The following is a 13,371-nucleotide window of genomic DNA, read 5'->3' as shown; positions in this document are numbered from 1 at the left end:
CCAGTTTTCCTGAGGCAGCTGTCAGTTTGGAGGGGCTGTTTTAATAGTGGGAGTAACAAATTCTATCGCAGTTAAAAAAACAAATAATAATAGAGGGTGTGAATCCTTGTGCTATTCGAACACTACTGAAATGCATTAGAGTGTGCACAATACTGTAGATCACAATTTGTATGTTTAACATACCCCCGAAAAAATCCTGATCCCCTTTATGTCAAAATATTTCTTTCAGGAAGAGGCACGGGACCTGGCTTCAGAGAAATGGTGATGTGATTTTTCAGAAGTTTTTTACCCGAACAATATTTTCTTACACTACCGTAGCGGGTCTTATAGACCTCTGTCATTTGTAATGAGCTCTCAGCAGACTGGGCTTGCCTCCAGAAATGAGGGGGCAGTGAGTTCCACAGGACTGTCAGCAGTGCTGGACTAGGTGGGGACTGGAGTGTCCATCGCACTCTGTGGCACTACTTAATCACACCTGTTAAACTTTGACCGGGCCTTGAAACTAACCCAACAAGCTGACAAAGAGCAGGAGAATGTTACCACCCTTGCGCCACTACAAACAAACATATCTTTTTAATTTAAAGCTTTAATTTTTCAAATCTTTTTTAAAAACTGTTATCCTGCTCAGGGCCTTTCCTCAGTGCCCACTATCTTTGAGTCCTGGCTGGTTGAATGAAGGCCTTTGTCAGATGCTGTGTTGGGGGTTGTTGAAAGTGGAGATCCTTCATGATAATCACGTCATGGCAAAACCATGTAGTTAATATTGATTTTTTTTTTGCAGCTCAAGTTATGAATGTGTACTCTTCAGTGTGCAGCCTGAGGAAGCTACACTGTTTTTGTTGCAAAACAAATTAGTACTAGCAGTAGTAATTTGTACTTAGTACCTACACATTTCAAATATTTGCTTGATGTGTAGGTGGAAAGGGTTTGTAACAAAAGAGGAAAGATTTATATCTAGAGAAAATGTATTTAATCATTAAACATGTTGCTTTTTAGCTCTTTGAAGGAACAGCAACAAGATCTTTATAGTCGGAGGCTGTGAACAGAGGAGAGGCACTGTAGCTATCTTTCATTGCACCTGAGCTCTGCCACTCCAGTGCTAATTAATGACTTAATTCATCCAATTGCTTGTTTAGACTTTTATTCAACTTTTTATTCAGTCAGCCCTGGGTGTCACAGATATTTGACTTGAAGTGGAAAGTACAGTTTCCTACTTCAGGGTACAGAACTGCATAATTCTCCCTCACTTGCTAGCTGTTATTTCTGACTAAACAGCTCTTTCTAGATAATCAGATGCTGATGGTCAGACACAAGTGGGAGATGCTGAATCAGACAGTGGGCATTTTTTCCTTCTGCAGGAGTCCAACTGGTTACATTTCAAGCAGTACACCTGACTGGGGGTGGTTCTGAAACCCAGAAATTGGTACCGAGTACAGTACAAATTCTGTTTGATCTTTAATGAGCTGAAAAGCAAAATTTATAAATGAGCCCCAGATCAAAACCTGAAATCAGTGAGCCTGGGATTAAAACACAGATGGGGCAAAAACCAGATGTTCCTCCAGGACCAGGGCTGGGAACCACTGTCCCTGTATTCAGCTTGATTCTGCAGGTTAGTGACTGGAAGCACACGTTCTCCTGATGTGTCCTTGTTCAGGAAGAATTAATAGTATAAATACCCAACCGTAGCTGTGCATGTGAAGGGCCTCAAACTGCACTAAAGGAGCAAGGCATGCCGCGGTGTATTTGTTATTGACTGATGAATGCAATCGTGTGACAGTTTGCTTTTGCTGAACAGTCTGGATTGATCTGGCCTAGACTAGTGAACTGGTTACCAGGCAGCTAGTGTCCGCCTGTGTTTGTGTACTGGATGTGGTGAGGAAATCTGACCCTGTCAGATCACTTACTGCTCTTCCCGGAGGAGGCGGGATCAGGCGTGAAGACCCTGTGGAACAGCGGCGTGGCTGCACTCCCTGACCTGCGTGGCGGGGGGGAGATCGCAGGGGGTTTCTCCTGTCCCGACAACTGCAGTACAGCAACTGTTATTAGTACTGTCCCAGAGGCAGGGATCAATCAGACAGCAGTCGGCTGCTCCCAGACACACAGGTCTTCCAGGCCTGCGCTGGAAACCTTTCAGCACCTTTGTTTATAGCGAGCACCTCCTTAATAGTTTTATTGGGAGTGCTCTTCTAAGAATAAGGAGATAAATAAATACATCCGGGGAACATGAAATACAGCATGGGTATCATATGTCATCCTGGCAGCCTGCAGATCCTGTCTCTAGAGAGTTTCAGGGTACGTGAGCAAGATCTTTTTCTTCTTATAACAGCCACAGTCCAGTGACATCATCTGAGGCTTCCAATTTCAGAAGGACCCCCCATTACCAAGCCCCCCCCCAATTCTTGATTACTGGTTGGCTGACGCATCCCAACCAGTCACTTTGGATTGGCTCAGAATGAGGACAAGCCTCTACAAGTTTGTCACATGCTTTTTACGATGAGGGAAGAATAGTTTATTTTTAATAAAGGCTCAACTTTGCAAAGCTTGCAGAGGAAGGAAAGAGAGGAAAGGAAAGAGAGGCTGCAGTGTTGAGGAGACCAAGCTGAAGGAGACCCGTCTCCCTGCCAGCTAACTCCTGCCCCTACAGGGAGACTCACACTTGAGTTCCAAGGTTGTGTTTTTGATAAGAAATCTGTTTTTATTATTTGTTCTATTTAATGCTGCTCTAATTTGAATCCCAGTTACATCTAATGTACCTACTTTTATTTTGTGTCTGAAAGACTTTAGGACAAAGCTTTGTTATCTCTGAACTGGCTTCATCACTCTGCTCTCCTCCCCACTGAGAGCTGGTGTGTGGTGAGCGTTTTGGCGCATTCTGGCTGGTGTCACATCATCCAGGTGGGGCTGCACACTGGTGGAGGGGATCCCCATTACCCGTAAAGCGCTTTGAGTGGAGTGTCCAGAAAAGCACTATATAAGTGTAAGCAATAATAATAATAATTATTATTATTATTTATTATTATCTCTGACAACATATATCTCACATTTCACCATTGGGATGTTATATTATGATCAAGAGGCACTTCTTCAGCCAAAGGGTGGTGGGAGTGTGGAACAAGCTACCTAGCAATGGGGTTGGAACCAGTACCCTAGTTTCTTGCACAAAACAGCTGCTTGAGAGCATGGACTCACTGAGCCACTTACTTCCAAACAAACTAGATTGGGCTGAATGGCCTCCTCTGAACTCTGACAGAGTCGTTTAAAACAGTTGTGCCTGAGGTCCGAGGCTTCATTTTGCAGTAGACAAATTCATTTTTGCTGTATAAATCTCAAGACACATGGTGACGCAGGCACGACCTCCTTGTAGTTAAGGTTTTTAGACTCTGTGGTCTCAGAAGCTCTCCGCGGGCAAATCGCAGAGCTCCCTGGAGTTTCCTCCCTCGCTCGGCAGACCTGGCCTTTTCACACCCGACACTGGCTCCCTCATCATCCCCATCATCCCAGCCCCTGTGCCCCGAGAACCCCCTGAGGGAGCAGCCGAACTCTTGCTACCATTTTGTAACCCCTGTTGCCCAATTAGAAACCTCCGGCATAATGTTGGCGCGAGTCCATTGAGGTCTTGATCTGCACAGGCTGGGATTAATATTTCACTGACCAAGCAAAACAAGAGCAAGCGAGGGGGGTGGTGATTTTCCAAAGGGCTCTTTATCCAGACTCTGGCTTGTGCCCAGCACCTTTTCTTTCCTGCGTCTTGAGCACACTGACTGGTCCATGGCAGGCTATTGTTGCAGGCGCAGTTATGCAACAGCCTCATTTCACATGCACGGCGAAGGGCTGCCCCCGGTTTCTGGTGGCACTGTCCCATTCAGCACACAGACTCGCCTTTCATCCCCTGTGCAGCTCGTCAGGGTGCGGTTTCACCCACTTGCCCAGGAGTGGCAGAAGCACGGGGGAGTTAAAGACCCGATCAAGCCTGGCGCGTTCCGAACTGGGCAACTTGTGTTCTCTACTCTCATTTCTCTGTTCTAATTTTCTAACACAGGGGAGTGAAGAAATTAAATCACGCCGAGCTTACACCACCTGCGAAGAAGTGCTGGTTCTGCTGAGGTCTACAGCTGCACAGTCTTCTGTAATCTGTTAGATTGGATTTAAGATTTGTCTGCTCTCCCCGTGTTCGTGTGGGATTCCTCCCACAGTCCAGAAACATGCCAGCAGCTCTTCAGGCTCCTGGGAATATGGGGCTTGAGTGCAATATGGAATATGGGGCTATACAGAAATATAAAATCATTCAGAGCATAAGTAAAGCTTGATCAATTTGAACAGCTTTTGCCAATTCTGATGCAGGCTGTTTATTTTTCTGGAGGTAACATTTTGAAATTTGTTCCTGACTTTGGGATGTTTAAAAATACTGGAATGCATATGCTCTTTGCTCACAATGTGCGATATTTCAAGGGAAAGTGTCTAGAAGCGAACATTTGAATATCTTGGTGCCTAACCAAACCAACGTTTTCAAAGACGGCTGTCCTCGACCAGGGTTGTGTTTCCAAAGGCAATGCTGTGGAGGATTCTGGAAGCAAAGAAGTGTTTAAAATGACACAAGAACTGCTTTGCTCTTGCTGTGAATTGTGGGAGAGCGGTTTAGTGCTGGTGACAGCAGGAGAAGGACCTTGTGCGGCTCTGGTGGCTGGCCTTGGTCAGGTCGTAATGCAGTCAGTGAATCTCTTGGCAGAAATCCCAGAGCCAAGGGGAGCTTATTTTCAAACATTTTAGTGTGTGTTAGACAAAAATGTGACTTTGAACCAATGATGCTACCGAGTCATTTAAAATGCTGTCGGTTACAAGTATTTATATTAAAGAAAGACGTTTCATATACAGTTCCCTTTTTTAATTGATTTTGTAATGTGTTATTGCCTAACTGCATCTATAGAATAGTTATATGAGTTAAAGTTGAATGACTTATAGTTCTGCACAGGGACTTTAGTTTCCTTGTCCAGGTGACTCCATCTGTAAGACTGACTCACCTGAGAGAGCCGGCCAGTTTCACAGCATGTAGCCCTTGTTCCCCTACGTTTTCATTCTGCTGCTCTTCTGTGCAAAGCTGATCCAGACCCAGGCTGCCTCCTAGCTTTGCTCTGTCTGTCTGAGCAGCAGGCTGAGCCGTAATCCTCAGCGCAGTGTTTGAGGGTATCATAGCAACCAGGGTCTCAGAGAGCCTTGCTGTGGAGGCCTTGTCCTTAACATGCGGGTGCTGTTTGCAGAGGTTAAATTAATTTTAGCAACGATCACTGAACACAAGCCCTGGTCTGTGCAAAGCCAAGCTTTCATTTTAAGCTGCTCGGGGGCGATGTCACTGGGATACAATGGATGTATCCATACAATACAATTTTATCCCCAGCCTGTAATGATGGCTGTAAACTGATTCCTGAATGGGAGAGGTTGGTTTACTAAATGTGAATACTGTTTTCAGCAGCGGGTGTGGCTAACTTTAAGACAATACCCGACACCGGTTTAGAGCTGAGTGACTCTATTAAACCTTTCTTAGTTTTAGTACATTTCCACAAATCAGCCTAGTTCTTTTTTGGGGGGATTTCCCACAAGCAATCGATCGATCTCCCCATCGGTCTGAAAGCAATCAGTTAAAGTTTCTCCTCCTTCAGTGAATGGCCAAAGCCCTTCCTCTCTAGAACCAGCAGAGGAAGACCTCTTTAACCCACCTGGACCTGACCGGGATACAGCTGTAACTGCGAATTCATGTAGAGTTGTTTGAGGTTGGTTTTCCAATCCCAGGCGCTTCCTGTTTCTTGGTCCAGGAAGACCTCCCTGAAGCGTTGGCTTGTAATGTGTAGTAAGTGGCTGGAGAAGTGACTTGTACTGTATTCTGGGCCTTATAGCACAAAAGAACCCTTGGAAATAGTGGAATAAGTTCATGGTTTGTGTATTTATCCATCTTGATTCAAGTATCCCAAATCCTGAAAGACCAAGTCAGATCGAAAGGATCAGCAGTGAAATATAAAATGGGAACAGACAAGCGGATACTAAGAGCACCTGTTACACCACTCCCCCGGAGGACTCGTCATTCCACCTCGCATTCCCGCACGGTTCCCAGTTAGCCCATTTACCCCAGCCCTTCACACTCTCCCCTGGGCTCAGTATTAGGGTTCTTCCTGGTTAGAGCTACCTCATCTTCCTGCAATTAGTTACGTCTTTTTGGCTTCCTGACCCTGGTTTGTTCTCGGACTACGTCTTCTGGTTTTGTTTTGGTACTTTGGTTACCGTTCCGGCTTAGAGTCTCGGCTTCCTCACGGCTCGTCCTGATTTTTCTGCACAGGGTCCTCATTAATACTCCGTAACAGTACTTCTGACTGAGAATAAGGTGCGTTTCTGGAACAAACTATCCAGCCGTGTTGCTGAAAGTAATTCCTTGGCTTCTTTCAAGAAACGGCTGGACAAGATGAACTATTACCAGCTACCTAAGTTAGGATGTGCCAAATGGCCTCCTCGCCTTTGTCATTTTTATGCTAATTTTAAAAATGCAAAACCATATCAGTATACGCTTTCAACCTTCAGGCAAGGCCAACAAAGGGTGCATCAGGCTTTACGTTAAAGATGAGATTTGTAATCAAATAGCTTCTTGCACAGATGAACCTTGTAAGGCCTAAAGACTTACTGTCCGCCGTCCAGCTGAATCATGAAACAGTGTTAAGAAAGCATAAATGCAGACGCATTACAAAAGTATATGGGTTAAACGGGATGACTTGGTCAATTCATTTTGCAAGGTTTCAGTCCTGACCTGTGTGGGGCATGGCACTGGATTTAGGTGAAAGGCTGCAGTCAGGAATGCTGTCAGGTCCGCGGGTGCACTGGGACCAGTCTCTTCAGCCCCCAACCCCTCCCCCACAACTGGGCAGTTCAGGAAACCCCTGCTGACACTCGCTGTGCATGTCCACGGCGCTCTGACTGAGGCAGAGGCCAAAGTGAAGGGCAGAAGCGAGGGACCAATGCTTGTGCACATCCTACTCCACAATGTCTCATGAGCCCTCTCTCTTTAGCATGTGTGCCGTGCATTGCTGATGAAGTTCCGTGGGTGGAGTACAGTACCTGCTCGCACTTGTCGTGCCCAGTGTCAGCTTCAGGGGGGCCAGTGTGGTGCCTGGACCCTCCCTCCTGCCCGCCGGTGCCGTGACCAGCCAGCCCCAGACTGGCTGTGCGATTCATTACGCACATGGTGAACTGAGGGGAGCTGTTGCAACACTTGGCGCTGGACGAGGCTGAGCTGTAGCGGATGCTGCTTGCGTCTGTGTTCAGCATCACTTCCTCTGGCTTCTGTGGGAACTGAAAAGCTGTACCTGCTGTGGAGATGGAGTGATACAAAAACATGTCGCACTTGATGTTCCAGGGTTTGAAAGGACGGGCGTGGTCGTGGCGGAGCTCAGCAAGCTCTGAGTGCTGTGCTGTGTGTTTGAACAGTGGGAGTCATGTTTCAGACAGTCTCTCGAACAGGGCTGTGGCCAATGATCATCACAGATTTCTGGGAGTGAGAGACAAGCTGTTCTCGTTCTCGTCTCGCCAGCGCTCAAGAACTGTCAAGAACATTTTGTTTATGCTGATTGTATACACACAATGTTCTAAGGGGAGCCTTAATTTCAGACCACATACTCTAAAACCCCAAGAAAGGACAGGCCCAGTAGTATACAACAGGACGTGTTGTTGTCTTTGGTGCTGAATGGCTCAGTGCCCTGCAGTCATTAATGAAGAGGTCTGGTTTTCACATGTTGTGAGTGCAATGAGGCAGTGTTGTTAGGAAGTTATTAATGGCTTAAAACATCCTGTGCATCACATCTGTAGCAACTGTTAAAATAATTAACATTATGGAACATCTTTTTTCCTCCATAATTTGTTAAGATCTACTAGAAAAGTAGAGACCACATATTGTAGCTTTTGGGGTCCTGTGTTCAGTTCTGGCCTGGGTGCTTTCTGTGTGGAGTCTGCATGTTCTGTTGCTGCATGGATTTTCTCGGGATTCCTCCCACAGTCCAGAGACACGATGTCGGGTTCACTGATGTCTCTAGCCTGTCCGCTGTGTGTGTGCCCTGTGGTGGACTGGTGCCCTGCCCAGGTCCTCCAGTTTGTTTTATCCCCTGTTGCCAGGTCTGTCTCCAGCTCACTGTGGCCTAGCACTGGACTAAGATGATACACAGAGGTGTGGGAGAAACGCCTTGTAACTGTAAATGAAATCAGAAGTGGTGAAATGCTGCTCATTTCATTTTAAATGTGAATGTGTTTATCTGTGATATAAGGCCTGAAAATGTAATTTACCATAGAAGTGGGAATGAGAGGAATGCAAATCTTGTCCATAAAGTCAAAGCACTTGGCAAACTCTTCACTACCTAGCAGCCCCGCGATGATGACATATAAAATGAAATGAGACGAATGAAGTTTGACTTTATGGTTCAGTCGGGCACTTTCTGGGTTCAAGGACACTGGTTATCTTTACAGCTGGAGCTCCTACGTAAATAAACACCTTCCACCTCAAACTTCCTTAAAAACCTCTCTGTACCAGTCACCCGGCTGCCCACAGGAACAATTCAATCCCCTTTGCACAAACACAAATGGCAAAATGCACTCCAGCCGAGTGAAATACAGCAGCAGCACCTGTCAGGCTCCCACCCTGTCCTTGTCCAGGCCTGGTCCTCGGGCCGATCCGAGTTTATCTGACAGAGAGGCAGGGCTGGAGAAAACCGCTGACCAGGCTGGGGCCCTGGAGCGTGGAGGAGCAGGAGTCTAAGCAGCTCCTGTCCTGATCGTGGAAGACACTCACACACACAGCCAGGAAGCCTGTGAGCCTGCAGTCCAGCACAGGTTACTGTCAGGGCTGTGGTGTTTGTGGCACACAGGTTCCAACTGTACTGACAGCAAAATCTAAACCTCACACAGTGGACTTGTTGACTGGCGCAGATTGCATTCTGTTATGTATAAATCAGCCATGTTGAGATAATTGGTTTTTTTGTTCCATCGTGCCAGATGTTTCCTCAGCAGATATTTGCACAAAGCCAGTTAATCAGGGGCTGAGATGTGAGCATTGAGCAGCTCTTTGCTCTGGTTATTTGCTCATGCAAGAGCTCCACTCAGAGGGGTGTGATTGTTTTATTAGGACTGTATAGCTGAGCAGGAGTTTGCCGCTACCAGATGTTAGCAGACAGAGCTGCTATACTTGAGCAATGATCTTTTGCTCATGCCAGGAAGGCGGAGGTGCTTTAAGGACATTCGGCTCTGCCAAAGGAGCAGACGGAAGATACTCTGCCAAGTCTTGTCACGTAGACCATGTAATCAGCACACTGCTGGGGGAGGACTCTAATCAGGGACGCTTGCTTCTGCCCCAGACCGCGTTCAGGCACAGTCCTCGGCGGCTGCAGGGCCGATCCAGCAGAAAGCCGTCCTGCCGTAGCCCACGCTGGCTTTTTTTCTGATCACACTTTGCCTCTCGATCCGATGAGGGGTGGGAGGACTGGCAGCGGGGGGCACAGTGGCAGAGCGCATTCATTTCCAGCCTTTGCCAGCTCTCTTCACACTTTGCTCTGAAAGCCTATCAATGCCAGTGTGGCAGTTCTGCAGTTGTAAAGATACAGAGGATTGAGACAGCTATAGTGATCTACTGCAATACACAACTCTCTCTGAATTCTAACAGCTACATTAATATGCATGGATATACACAGTGATTTACAGCTTATTAAACATATGCACAGTAATAGAATTGCATGTCAGTAGGAGACACGAAAAGTAAATGAACGTAGTAGAGAGAGGTGGTAGACATCTGCTGAACTTTGCAACCTGACCTAAATAGCTACTGCACAGTGGAGAGTGCAATTCACATTTTATAACAAGGGTAGAAAGCTTTTTGAAAAAAATTGGCCCTTGATAATAGTTTCTCAACTTTATTATCTGGTCTCCCAACTCAGTGCTGGCAACCAGTTCAAAATCTGCTGGCAGAACCACTCGTGCACCAGACCTGGACCTGACTCATGCCTTGTCTGCTGTGTATAATCTGTGTGATCACAAGAGAAGTCATCTTCTGTTTCGTCCTGAGGTTTTTTTTTTTTCGTAGCAGATCACAGAAACAGGGGTTCGTTTGAGTACAGACACTGCCTAAATCTCCTCTCTGCAATTCCTCAAGATTGTTTTAAATTCTGGAAACAGCAAATGACTTTAGGCATCCAGAAGCTCTGCAATTAGAACATTTGAAATTATTATGTGTAAAGTCCAGAATGGGAAAAAACAAAGCCTAAAGCACTGAGATATTCGGTGGTATGTAAAAGGTTTATTAATTTAACATGGTTCTGATTACTAGCCAGTAGACTAAGGTTAGACAGTATGTTGATGGAGGCAGTTCTGAACCCTGAAACTCTTCTGTCTCAGTGATGTCCTGGCTGTGCACCAGCTACCTGCTGGAGTTTCGAAGTAACTGACCCGCTTGGGGCAGCAGCTCTGTGTTTCCCTCCGGTAACTGTACCTCGTGGAGAAACAGGTGAGGCTCGGAGGGGCTTTTAGACCAGCAAGATGATGCCAGGCCCAGGTACTGAACTGCAGAAGGTGGGCAGGAGGGGAATGACCTCACAGTGACATCTCTCATCCTCGCCGCCCTGCGTGTAGCTGTGTCATTAGCAATGCAGTCAGTGCAAGATCCCAGAGTACTGTTCCTCAAACTCACTGCCAACTGCCCCCCTGCCAGGCCTCTCTATTACATTACTTCTGGACTGGCACCACTGTTCTCCAGCCTCTTAATCACCAATATCCACTCCCTGGAGGAAAAACGAAAATGAAATCTTATTGGCCGGCTGCTCTGAGCTGTTGCTAAGGGGGGAGTGGATAGAGGGTGTCGATGGGGAGAGAGCACGATGCTCACAGCAGAGACAGTCTACCTGGCCAATTTCTGGGGCAGGACAGCGGTGACTTACATAGTCCGCTCACGCCTCATGGTGGGAGTGTCATTTTCCTGCTGTTAATGCTTTAAGAGAGTTGCGGTGATTAGATACAGGTACGTTCATTTAAATAGCAGTGTTAATATCCTGAGAATATATTGGACCTGCAGCAAGGCAACTGGTTCAATTTATACTTTGAAGACTGGATAGCGAATTTATACCCAACAACAGGCAAATACTGGCATCATCGCTATTCACGGAGATCACACCTCAAACGTTGTATTGTTTAAAGACATTTCATTGCCAGCAACTACTGCTGCGCGCTGTAATTTTGTGCATTTGATAAATAAACTTTTACTTGATTTTTTTTTATTTTTGATTTGAGAGATGCCATCTGCAGAGATTTTTTTAATTCTGGGAGGACAGCAGCAGAATTAACAAACTGTACCTTAATTAACAGCTCTCAGAGGAGTACCTGCTTGATTTTGATGTGGCCTAATGTTCCTGCATTTCTCAACCACAAGATGATCTTGTTTTTGATAGTTCACAGTAACACCTTGTTCTTATGAGGGACAGGTTTAGAAAGAACTCTTGCTCTACCAGTAATTCTTGCAGTCTAGTAGCAAACCCTGGGAGTGTTCAATTCCCAGGAAAACAACAGCGGCAAACAGGATTCAGGTTTTTTGCTGAAGTCCCAAAACATATTTCCTTCGTATTGATCAATAATTAAAATGCCCACACTTGTCTTTCTCAAAGTTAGGCACAGTGTAACAGGTAGAATACAGGGTCTAGTCATTAAAAACCTTGACTGGTGCAACATCGAAAAGTAACCTGGATATATTATGTACTACTAGTAAATCTGTTGGATATAATTAATGGTTTCATCATACTGGAAATGTAAATTTTCCACTGAAATTCACCTATTGACCATGAAATATGATCTGATTTAAAGGCCAGGTATATCGGTTCTACATTACTAGGTAGGGATTTACAACGCGGTTATATTTTCTTAGATAATGTCTCCTCCAGTGAGGTGGTAGCCAAATGAAATAAAGCCGATCATAAATATTAAGACTATATTTCTTTTGTCTTGGTTTTAAAAAATGAATTATATGAATACATAAAAAGTGAATTCTGTGAATTAATATCTTCAGTAAACAATGGCTACCCCCCTCACTGTGTTTGAGGCAAATATTCCACTAGTAAACATTTAATACATTTCATAGCTGTGAAGGACCCCATGATATGATATAAACCCCGCATTATCCAGCAAAGAGGTGCAGCAGTGAGCACAAGGTGGGGTACACCCTGGGCAGGACGCCAGTCCAGCACGGGACACACCCTCTCATACCCAGGCCAATCTTCCCAGAAGCCAGCTCCCCTCCCAGCCTGCCTGTGGCCCTGCCTGGTGGCGGTTAGGATTCGGTGCTCCTGCCGCCGCAACCCGGGTTCGATTCCTGGTGAGCCCAATTCTTCCGTTATGAAAATATAGAGTTGAAGGGTCACCGCTGTGTGCAGAGAGCAAAATAGCAGCAGTGCAATCCTTGGACTGTGGGAGGAAAGTGGAGCCTGAATCTGAGCGTAGTGGGGAGTCAGGGAACAGGAGAGGAAAACTCCTGCGGACCTGAGAGGGGGGTAAACAGATGGGGGTCTCCACGGCGAGGAGGAGACTGTGGGCTTCTCACAGAGGCGCAGGACTTCCGTCAACTAACCATCCTGCCCGCAAGGGCTCCTGTGAGCGATCGGACAGTCGGGGTCAGAGCCAGGCAGGAGCCGGACGGGCACAGCAGGGGGATCTGGTCCCTCAGCCAACGGCCTGGTAAAATGCAAACAGCGAACGTAAATGGTGAAGGTGTGGAGAAGCCAGAGAGGAGTTTTCACACCCATAGAAACCATTGACTAGAGGGAGATCCACACAGCTTGCACCCCAGGAATTGAGCCAAGGGCGCCAGTGCTGTGACGCAGCAGAGCTTACCACTAATCCCAAATGACAAATCTGGCTCTTGTTGGGTTACCTTTGGATAAAGGAATCCAACTTTAGAAGACTTAAGCAAGCAGGAAGTAACCATCTAATACTGGGCTAGTAATTGGGATAGGTGGGGATGGTTAAATCTGCTGTGACTGTTAAATCAGTGTGCATACCATGCTGTTACAGTATATGTTGCCTGTATTTTCTAAAGGCATACTTAAAGGAAACCTTCCTACAACTGTGGCGTTACTGCTGATAGGGGAAAACTATAATGAAAGGTCAGTTATCGTTTGTGGGATAGATAGGAGACATCTGTGTTCACTTTGCTCCTGGCTTCAGTTGGCTCTTAACCAACAAACAAGATGACCGGGTACTCGCCCCTGATCCAGTGCACTGTTGGTAAACTTTCTGAATACACTGTGTGTGATTACTGTTAGGATCTGATAAAAACGTGGAGGTCGGTTTGATCTTGTTCTTTACTGTGCATAC

This window comes from Atractosteus spatula, chromosome 9, assembly GCF_055471065.1.
Source record: "Atractosteus spatula isolate fAtrSpa1 chromosome 9, fAtrSpa1.hap1, whole genome shotgun sequence".
In the NCBI taxonomy this organism is placed as follows: Eukaryota; Metazoa; Chordata; class Actinopteri; order Semionotiformes; family Lepisosteidae; genus Atractosteus; species Atractosteus spatula.
The sequence above is the reverse complement of the archived record's forward strand: the minus strand, read 5'-3'. Positions refer to the sequence as shown.